At 44.0% G+C, this 10,420-nt stretch overlaps 1 long non-coding RNA gene across 2 annotated transcripts; it reads right to left on the bottom strand.

The window, feature by feature from the left end:
• Positions 1-1,032: 1,032 nt before the first annotated feature.
• Positions 1,033-6,259, bottom strand: LOC143528428 (uncharacterized). Of its 2 annotated transcripts, none has more exons than XR_013134452.1 (4): positions 6,164-6,259; positions 5,799-6,005; positions 4,718-5,068; positions 1,033-3,178 (listed from the first exon to the last, which is right to left on the bottom strand). It is a non-coding gene; the product is annotated as an uncharacterized LOC143528428 (long non-coding RNA). The 2 variants fall into 2 exon arrangements; XR_013134453.1 differs by having other exon boundaries at positions 5,799-6,002; positions 6,164-6,240.
• Positions 6,260-10,420: the final 4,161 nt, after the last annotated feature.

Here is a 10,420-nt window from a genome sequence, read left to right as displayed (position 1 = left end):
AAATCAATGTGAGATAAGAACACAAGCATAGCACACTGATCCGTGTTCCTCAGCAGCCAGCAGGCATAACACAGCACATAACACACACACACACACACACGCACGCGCACACGCACACGCACACGCACACGCACGCACGCACGCACGCACACGCACACGTGCTGTCTCTTCTGATTAGCATCTACTGATCTGTCCATTAAAACCCACACTCCCTAATATCTGACAGTGCTCCTGTCCAAGCGCTGTACCTGGTCTAGGGGTGTGAGGAACAACCCCTCCTTTCTTCATATGGAAAACTGGCAGCTTTGTACCACAGTCCGTGTATATGACTGTAATACCTGATCACAGCCTAATAATTCACCTCAAATCTCCTAAATTGTTTGCCCATAAACATCTTTTATGGATGTTTATCTGATTTATTACTTTCATCATGGAGGGCTAACCTCTTGACTCAGAAAGTGGACTTTTCTATAAGTAGAGCTTTTACTTCAAGCTTTTCTCAAGTGGATTTCTCTTTACTATTTTTTTTTTTGCAAGCACACAAGTTACTCGTCAAGAAGGAACTTACAAATAGCCAAATTACAAGTGACAAATTAATAAAGCACTTGCCACTGAACAATTTTCCTATGATAATGATATAAAACTGAATACAACAACATCAACAGGCCGTTCTAGCACACAAGGGGGTCTATTTCCTGATAACGAAGATCCATCTCCTGACAACAAAGATGCACACAAGCTATTAGGGTGAGTGCTTTCAGAATCAGAACAGAACGACCCTAGACTATAGTTAATAAAACAGCTAGTCTTCTGTACCAGAGTAAGACTATCTGAAATAACATTATATGAAATGAGAAGCATGTAGACTCCTGTCAGCAAGTCTAGGGCCACTGCAGGCCTGGCGGGGGGGGGGGGATGGGGGGGGGGGGGTCTGAGCAGTAACACGTCTAGGGGCTACAGCAGGCCCGGGGGGGGGGGGGGGGGGGGGTTCTGAGCAGAAACACTGGGGGGGCGTCTGGGGGCAGCAGGGTAGCTGGCTCAGCCTATCTCCAGCCTTGTGTTTGATCTTCTGAGACCCCTGTAAGGATTCAATTTACAGCCAAATTTTTGAAAGGGTCAGAAATGCATTATTCATGGTCAGCTGACACTAGCGTGGAATAATCACTAAAAAGTTCAGGGTCAGTAACACAGTCATTTGGTCTGTTTCTCCACCTGTGGGGACTACTTTGATGTACAACAATAATCTCCATACTGTGATATAGTGTATGATATAGTACATGATATAGTATATTGTCCAGTGTGATATAGATAGTGATATAGAGGAAAGAACCTGACAGATAAAGTAGAATATAGAAACCTAAATCACCTTTAGTGTTTTCTCCACCAGTTCCTACGCTTCTGTTACAGCAAACCTAAACAATGCACATTGATTTTGCTCTGTTAGAGGAAAAGAAAATAACACACAGTTCCTCATGGTTATCTTAAGATGAGAACATAAAATGATAAAATGTCAGAAATGCATACAAAATAGGAACCGCACCGTATCGACCAGCGTGTTAACACTCGTCAACAACGCAACAATATCGGACCTTGTAGCGACTCTGCGCTCTGCATGTTTTCAAATGGGCTGCCGTGCGGAAGAGTCTGGCTGTAGATTAGTTTGTGTAGACGGTGGTTTCGTGCGGGAGTGCACAGGTAAACCTCCGGCTGATGAAAGGAGTGTAGGGCAGACTGCCAGCATCCGAGAGGGGAGTCGATATGCTGTTTGCATTGAAATATCTTCCCACTTTTGTAATAGTTGACACAGAAGCACTGCGGCGTTAGCGTGTATTATTCTTGTTTACATCTACGCCGCATGAAGAGCTTCTAGATCAGGCGGCGGGGGAAATGGCCGCTTGCTCTCCGTTCTCCAGGGGGCGGGCAGACAGGGCAGCGCAGTGCCAGGCCGGGGTAATAACCCCACTACAAAGACCCCCGCTCGGGCCTCACAGGGCCACATTTACATGCCTTGCGAGGCGCCTTTGATTCTGTGTTTGTGAAACATGAGATTAGATGAGATTCTGCCTGCCATTGTCCATCACACAAAGAGCAGCTCCCTCTGATTAGAGGACCATCTCCACCTAGCAGCGCCACCCTCTGGACATTCTGCAGCATGATTTACTAGCGCGCCTGTGAATCGTCACCACAGGGTTACAACCCGATAGATCCCCCCGGGACACGGACAGGGTGGAGAAGAGGCACCCTAGATAAAATAAATAAATCACAGAGGTGAGGAAATAGATTTTTCTCTCTTTCTCTCACTGTGAAAATGTGGGGAAACCCTTTAAGATATGAAAGCACTGAGTGTGCAATAACAGTCAAAACAACAGGAAGAACAGGAAATACTGTTGATCATAAATGTAAAAATTTTGAATAAAAAACTAAAGAAGCGTACATGAATCTAATTAAACGAACACAACTAATACCAAACAAATACCAGAAATGTGGAACATCTAAGTGCTACGACGTACATTGTACAAGCTAAACTGTACATGCTAAACACCACCACTATATTCAGCCAATAAACAAATACCCAATAAACAAATACCACCACTGTACTCAGTACATGATTCATGACACCATAAACAGACACCAACACTGTACATGAGTCTGAGTTTTGACCCAATAAACAAACACCATGATTGTGGTTAGTTAGAGAGACTAGACACAATCTATGAACACCACCACGAGACACAAGGTACAGGCACACACCCCACCAATAACACTGCATGAGAACACACTAAGGAGAAGTTCTCCTAACCCAGCTAAGACCCAGCCCTAGCCTTCACAACATCTACATCATGGATGTGCAGAAGTTCAGAGCAGAAATGAGAAGATCCAGGACACAAATATAGTTATAAAAGATTTCATTACTTTAAAACTGTAAAACTGATTAATAAATCAAAGTAACTTTTGGCACTGACGAATAGGGGGCAAATATTATTTATACTATTTCTATGGTTATTGTCTCTGAAACTCAAAGGAACAGTAAACAAATGTTGCACATATTTAGATGGTGGAAACAGATATTTGGCATAATGTAAAGTGGGGAGCAATATAATACAAAGACTCCAATCATATGTCCATGTGTCTGGTGGTCTTTAAGGTTTCTTCACTACTGATACTAAGAGCCAGTGACCTGAGAAAACACACACGCACACACACACGCACACACACACACACGCACACACACACACACACACACACACACACACACACACACACACACACACGCCAAGCAGCCAACATGCACATGTGGAGTCTGTGTAAAGTGAAAGAGTGTCATGCCTCAAACATGCTCAGCTTAACGTCTCACGTCCGGGGCTGTGTGACAGGGGCAAGCTGATCAGAGCAAACCCCACTCAGCCCACAGGAGTGAGAGGGGGGCCAAGACCCAGACCGGCGTGCCCTACCAACCCAGAGGATATCTTCTCCCTCCAGCTACCACAGGGAAAACAGCCTCATGCATATTTCAACACAAACGGGCAAGAGGCAAAACCGAAATCCACCATGAGGAAACAAAGTGAAGAAGATCAAACTAAACACGACCCGGGCCCTTCCTGTAAAAGCATGAGGGTGAATACCGCCTTCCCTATAGTGGCCCCATCACAAAGCTACACATCATCTTAATGATGGCCGTTAACCGGCCAGACATTGTCTTTCAAATGAAATATATCATGGCCACATTTAAAACAAGGGCCATAAGCATTTTTAATAGATCTATATTTCAGATTATGATTCCCCTTTCTGAGTTAGAAGGGGGATCATCCTATCTTAACAATAAATCCCAGACTGGTGGTAATTAGGGGGCCAGCATCTGACATAGCTCCACTACGCCTCCTCCCTTCTTAATTACTGCCTGCCTGCCTTAAACTCATCTGCATATCCTGTTCCAAGCTTGGCAGACACTTCCTCAAACTGTTTAACATTCCTGCCGACCCATTCAAAACGGAGCACAGCGCCGGAGCCAGGCAGGCGAGACGGCAGTTAGCACCAGCTAACAATCTGTCGCACAGTGGAAGGGAGCCGCTTTCTGGACCCCTGTGGGCTACCTGGACGTGAACGCCTGCCGTGGAGAGTCACGGAGCAGCGAGGAACCACACTCATACCCCACAATTACCCTGTCACCGTTCTCTCCTCAACAGACATGCCTAATTCTGTGATTTCAGACTCTAGCGTGCGTTCTTTAACGCACCCGTGGTGGTCCCGTAGAGGACTCCATACTAAGGGGACTCTAAGGGGGCTATATACTAAGACAGTTATTGCTGGTTAATTGAGTAAACTTTCTCCATATGTAGCACTTACTGTACAAGCTCCACATGTAACTCAGGGAAACACGCACAAGTCAAAATGGTTCTGCAGTTATAAAAAGTTCCAGGAGCTTTCCAGAGGCATTCTAAGGGCATTCCAGAGGCATTCTAAGGGCATTCCAGAGGCATTCTAAGGGCATTCCAGAGGCATCCCAGAGGCATTCTAAGGGCATTCTAAGGGCATTCCAGGGGCATCCCAGGGGCACTGTATTCCAAAATGCACAGATCTACCCATCCATCGAGCAGCATGAAACTACTGTCACTTCTAATGAGGCACCTGTTATTTTATGGGTGAGTGTTGCATAGTAGATGTTAGAAAAACATATCACATGCTCTTACGTAGGAAGGACGGATGCGGTCACAGCTACCTTAGAGCAAGCGAGGAGTGGCGTGTCCTCCCGCACAGGTGTGGTGATTCACAGGTGTGGTGATTCACAGGTGTGGTGATTCACAGCGTTGAGCGGGTGGAGTCCACCGTGCTCCATAAAACCCAGGCTCATAAACCATAACCGCTCAAATTACAGAGAAGAGGAGGTGGCCCGGCCTGGACAGAGCGTCAGGGACCGTGATTGATGAGCTCCGTTTACTTGGCTGATGAGACACAACCGAGAGCTGCTGTCAGACTGCCCAGATGTCCGGCAGTGGGAGGCCCCGCCCACGTCTTGGGGAGCGGTTTGTCACAGTCTTTTGCCGCATCACTGCAGAAAGCAGGATGTGTCCTGTGCCGTGCACCCCAAAAAGAAGCCAGACAGCCATGTGTTAATGAAGACCACACACACACACCACGTGTTATTGAAGACCACGTGTGTTAATGAGGATTACACATGAAGACCACACACATTAATGATGACCACACATGTTAATGGAGACCACATGAGTGTTGATGAAGACCACGTGTGTTAATGAGGATTATACATGTTAATGAAGACCACACAAGTGTTAATGAAGACCACACGCATTAATGATGACCACACATGTTAATGAAGACCACACACATTAATGATGACCACACATGTTAATGATGACCACACATGTTAATGAAGACCACACACATTAATGATGACCACACATGTTAATGAAGACCACACACATTAAGGATGACCACACATGTGTTAATGAAGACCACACACATTAATGATGACCACACATGTTAATGAAGACCACACACATTAATGATGACCACACATGTTAATGATGACCACACATGTTAATGATGACCACACATGTTAATGAAGACCACGCACATTAATGATGACCACACATGTTAATGAAGACCACACACATTAATGATGACCACACATGTTAATGAAGACCACACACATTAAGGATGACCACACATGTGTTAATGAAGACCATAGGTGTTAATGACGACCACATGTCACACATGGTAATGAATACCACATGCTGTGTGTGTTAATAAAGCCCTGAATTGCAGTGAGAGAGCCTCACACTATGGTGGAAGCAGTATCTCATCAGAAATGAAAGTTTTGAGGGTGGAAACACAGATAATGGAAGCGTCTCGACTCGTCAGTACGTGTTGTCTCAGCTCCTTCAGAAATCCACATGCTTTTATGCTCCTAATCCATTCCAATGTGACATCTTCAGATCTCACAGATCCCTGCGTGTTGATCACTGTGACACCATGCTCAGACTCTGCTGCCGGGGATTAAGAAGACCACGTCAAGAGAACGCTCCTCACCCAGGATTCCTTATCTTGATCAATCTTGTCAAGACACCATCATTATTTCATAATTGCAGTTAATTATGTCTGTTGTGCTATATCCTTCTCTTCACTTCTAACCATTCATTCTTACCCTCCTTCATGGCTCTTAAACAGATGAATGAACCTCCAGTTTCAGGAAGAATAATTAATATGGCTGTAATGTGGGATCATGGTGGGGGGGGGGTGTTGGGGGGGTCCGCCCCACACATATTTTCCACAAACATTCTACAAAGGATTGAACAAAAGGCAGTAAGAGGCACGGTTTAAATATATCAAGCATCAGTGTCAGCTAAAGTGTCAGTGTACAGTTTGGCGTGATACACAAGCAAGAACTTTCACCTCTACTGGAACAGTAATTAGAGCAGCTCTTGTCAGGGCCCTGAATATTCCCACTGTCAAGGACAAACAGGTCGAGTGGAAGAAAACTGTCAACAACAGACAAATAGAACATGTTGATAAGGCACACGAAAGATGATGGTGACAACATGAGGTGCACATACCTTAATAATCAGTAGGATGCCCTTGAGGAGGGTCAGCAGAGATGTGATTGGTTGAATAATGACCTGGGCCTGAAGAATACCCAATGAGAGCGTCCATGTAAATACAGGCATAATATAGATGTGATTGTGGAGGGAAAAAAAGAGATCAAATAAATAAATAATAGCTTTAGTTAGATGACGGCTCCTTTGCCACCCACACTACAGGAGCTCACAAGAACACTGAACAATCAAACACTTCACTGAGGTGAATGACGGTAGAAATGGAAGACAGTATCATGTCCTTTATCTGCCTATAGGGCGAAACGGCAGCTGCTCCCCGTCATACGCTGAATGAAGACACCACACCAGACCTTTCTTCTCAGGAGAGGAGCTGTGAGAAGCAGGTAATTGTCTTAGAGTGTCTGACATCTGATTCTACAATGTGTAATGGAGTAAATACCATGTCTGAGTTTTCCTGCCTGTAGATGAGCTGAGGCACAGACTACTCCTGTAAAAACACACACACGCACGCACACGCACACACACACACACACACACACACACACACACACACACACACACACACACACACACACACACACACACACACACACACACACACATATATATACACATGTTCAAACACATATATATGCATGCACTCATATATGTAGATGGCGGCATTATCATATAAAAAGCACAAGTATTGTAAAGGTACAGGCTGAAATAGTCTGAAAGCAGAGCAAACCTATTTATGAAGCCGTTTAAGTAAGCCTGCCATATCCCACAGATAAATGTATGACTCTGTAATAGAGTCTGAGGACTGTAAATAATACTCCACTATGAAATAACATATTGATTTGTGCTTGTGGGCTTCACTTCCAATTCATTCCCCTTCTTTTCCTGGTCCTGTCTCCTGGTCCTAGAACATCTGCCTCTGTCGGCTTCTTAACGAAGCGTCGGGTCAGGTGCTTGCGGCCTGATGCCAGGTTAAATATTTACTGTGCTGTAAGCAAATTTCCTTTCTTCAGTGATATGTGCAATTACAACAAGGAGAAAAGAAGTAAAAACCATGAGATAAAGCGATTGAGCTGGTGAGCTCCCCGTGGTGTCTGGATCTGGGATGTGGGGGCGTTCACGGGGAGTGTTGATGCTCTCTAGGCCCAGAGCAGCCGGGTCACGAGGGTTCTCGTACCGGTCCGGCATTCTGCCTGAAGAACTCCTACCTAAACTACGACATATACTACATGACATTAATTTGGGGGAAAATATAACAAAACATATGAAAATATATATTATTCATAAGCAATTCATAAGGCATAGGAATGTATAATGAATATAAATACAAAATACAGTATTTATTGTATCTTCTGTCAGTTCTGAAGTGATTCAGTAAAACTACATATAAGACGTGTGTGTGAGTGAGAAATACAACTGGGAAAAGTGAAAGAAATATGTCTGACATTACTGTCAGGCAGCAGGAAGGGATTATGGCTGCTGGACTGAAGGACCTCAGCTATGAATGATTTCTACTGATGTGAAGAGCAGACAACCTCAGTGAACAGAATCCTGAAGAAGTGTGCTGGAAACATATCAATAAAAGCTGCAGAGATCCCCTGGAGCCCCTGATTCTGCAAAGAATGACCATAAATGAACAGAGTCTGAGTGGACATGTAATACATTGACATTCTGTCTCCCTTTGAATTCTGAACTATGACATTTAGAACTTCAGATTCAGCTGATCAAATATTTTTCTTTTTTTATGTTACTGCTGTCATGACCTACAGTCCTCTAGTCTTCCAGACCTACAGACTAGTCCTCTAGTCCTCCAGACCTACAGACTAGTCCTCCAGACCTACAGATAAGTCCTCTAGTCCGTCCTCCAGATATACAGACCAGTCCTCTAGTTCTCTAGACCTACAGACCAGTCCTCTAGTTCTCTAGACCTACAGACTAGTCCTCTAGTCCGTCCTCCAGATATACAGACCAGTCCTCTAGTCTTCCAGACCTACAGACCTCTGAACTTCACTAGGGGAAGATCAGCAGACTCATGCGAATGCTCTGACATCCTTAGAAGTCCATTAGTGTTTTTGCTTAAGTGGTTTTTGTCACTAGTTACCCCAGCACTATTTGCCCCCAGCACCAGTTACCCCAGCACTAGTTAATCCTTCCCCACACACCAGAGTCGATCACCCCACACACTCAAGTTGATCACCCCTCCCCACATACACAAGCTGATCACCCCTCCCCCTGTGCTTGATTTGATCACCCCTCCCTAGTCATGTTGGAGTAGATCACTCTTCTACACACACTGTCCCTCCCTCCCTCCTTCCAGAAAATGAGAGAATGCATTAATGCACAACATTGATCCGTGCAGCTTCTGTGTCTGCTGTTTCCATTATGCAGCTTTGCTCGTGAGAATGTCTCATGAAACCATCACTCAGATTTCAATTCCTCTAAATAAAAAATATAATGAATAAATAATAATGCATAAATAAAATCAAGTGAAGTTCAAAACAAAAAGGTTCACCATACTGACTGTCACATGATTGTGTTTCAATGTATTAAATAAATAAACAAACTACCAGCCAAAACTACCCAAGAGCCACCATAATCTGGCTAAAAGCATGCAATACATAATTCCACTTTAAATAAAGTGCTTCATAATTCATAGCAGAGGGAACTGTGAGGTTACTTTAGTAATATACAAGGCACATCAATCTCCCCTTACTCATAATAGGGTACATTTACTTGAAGCAAATGTTGTCTCAAGTGGGTGTTTTTGCAAAGAAGATAGAAGTGCTTTAATTAAAAAGGAAAACTGCAGAGGGGCTGGTGTAGATTCAAGGGCAGTAGTGGCACTATGATTTGTGAACCCCCCTCACATTCATAAATCACTGTTACGTTTGGGCAGTTTCCAAAGCTGCTTTAAAATCCAAATTTTTATATCGACAATTTTTGCAAAAAATTGGTTTCTAACATAGCATTTAAAAACACGAAAACGGCTTTAAAAAAGTAGATCAAACTTGCTGAATGCACAAAAGGGTTGAATGAGAAAACTAGAGTGGAACTAGAAGAGGCTGTAAACAAGGTTTAAGTGAATTATGACCAGTATGCTGCTGGTGGATCCTGAATCTGTTCATGCCCTTGTCCTGGTAATGTTGTAAAGCTTTGTGCTGCACACAGATGCATAGATGACATTTGTTAGATGGGTCCTCTGTCTGAGTAATATTGTATAAGTACTTCCACAACAAAACACACATTCATGCACACGGACTGCGTGGCGGTGGGGCCACGTGCATAATAGAACTGACCTGCGTGTTTGAATAGATGGGTGTGATAAGACCGTCTCCCAGCCAAGACACAGCCCAGCCCGACAGTCACACCGGGAAGGACACAGACACCTTCCTGGTTCACCCTACACTGCACTCATTTCATGCATTCACTCAGATAATCTTTCATCATTCATCATCACAGGATTTCAGCACACGTAAAAGAAGCATGAATAAGGTGTTTAAATGATACCTAAAGTCAGACAGAAAAATATCAGTAAGACACAGTAAAACACAATAATAACCCTACAATGTGGGGGAGTTTTCTAAAAACAATGCGATTAAAAAAAGAATGGGGAAAATGACTTGAGAGACTAATTTAGAAAGACAAATTACAACATGAGCATCATAGTATCGAGGGGCATCAGCTCGGCTTTGTAATGAATACGGCTCTGACAGCTGGGTTTAGAGCAGGTAAGACAGCAAGCTCCAATACACATTAGTGGGGTTCTGTATTAGAGAGGCAGCAGATGAGTGGGGTTCTGTATTAGAGAGGCAGCAGATAAGTGGAGTTCTGTATTAGAGAGGCAGCAGATG

This window comes from Brachyhypopomus gauderio, chromosome 12, assembly GCF_052324685.1.
Source record: "Brachyhypopomus gauderio isolate BG-103 chromosome 12, BGAUD_0.2, whole genome shotgun sequence".
NCBI classification, from domain to species: domain Eukaryota; kingdom Metazoa; phylum Chordata; class Actinopteri; order Gymnotiformes; family Hypopomidae; genus Brachyhypopomus; species Brachyhypopomus gauderio.
The sequence above is the reverse complement of the archived record's forward strand: the minus strand, read 5'-3'. Positions and strand labels throughout refer to the sequence as shown.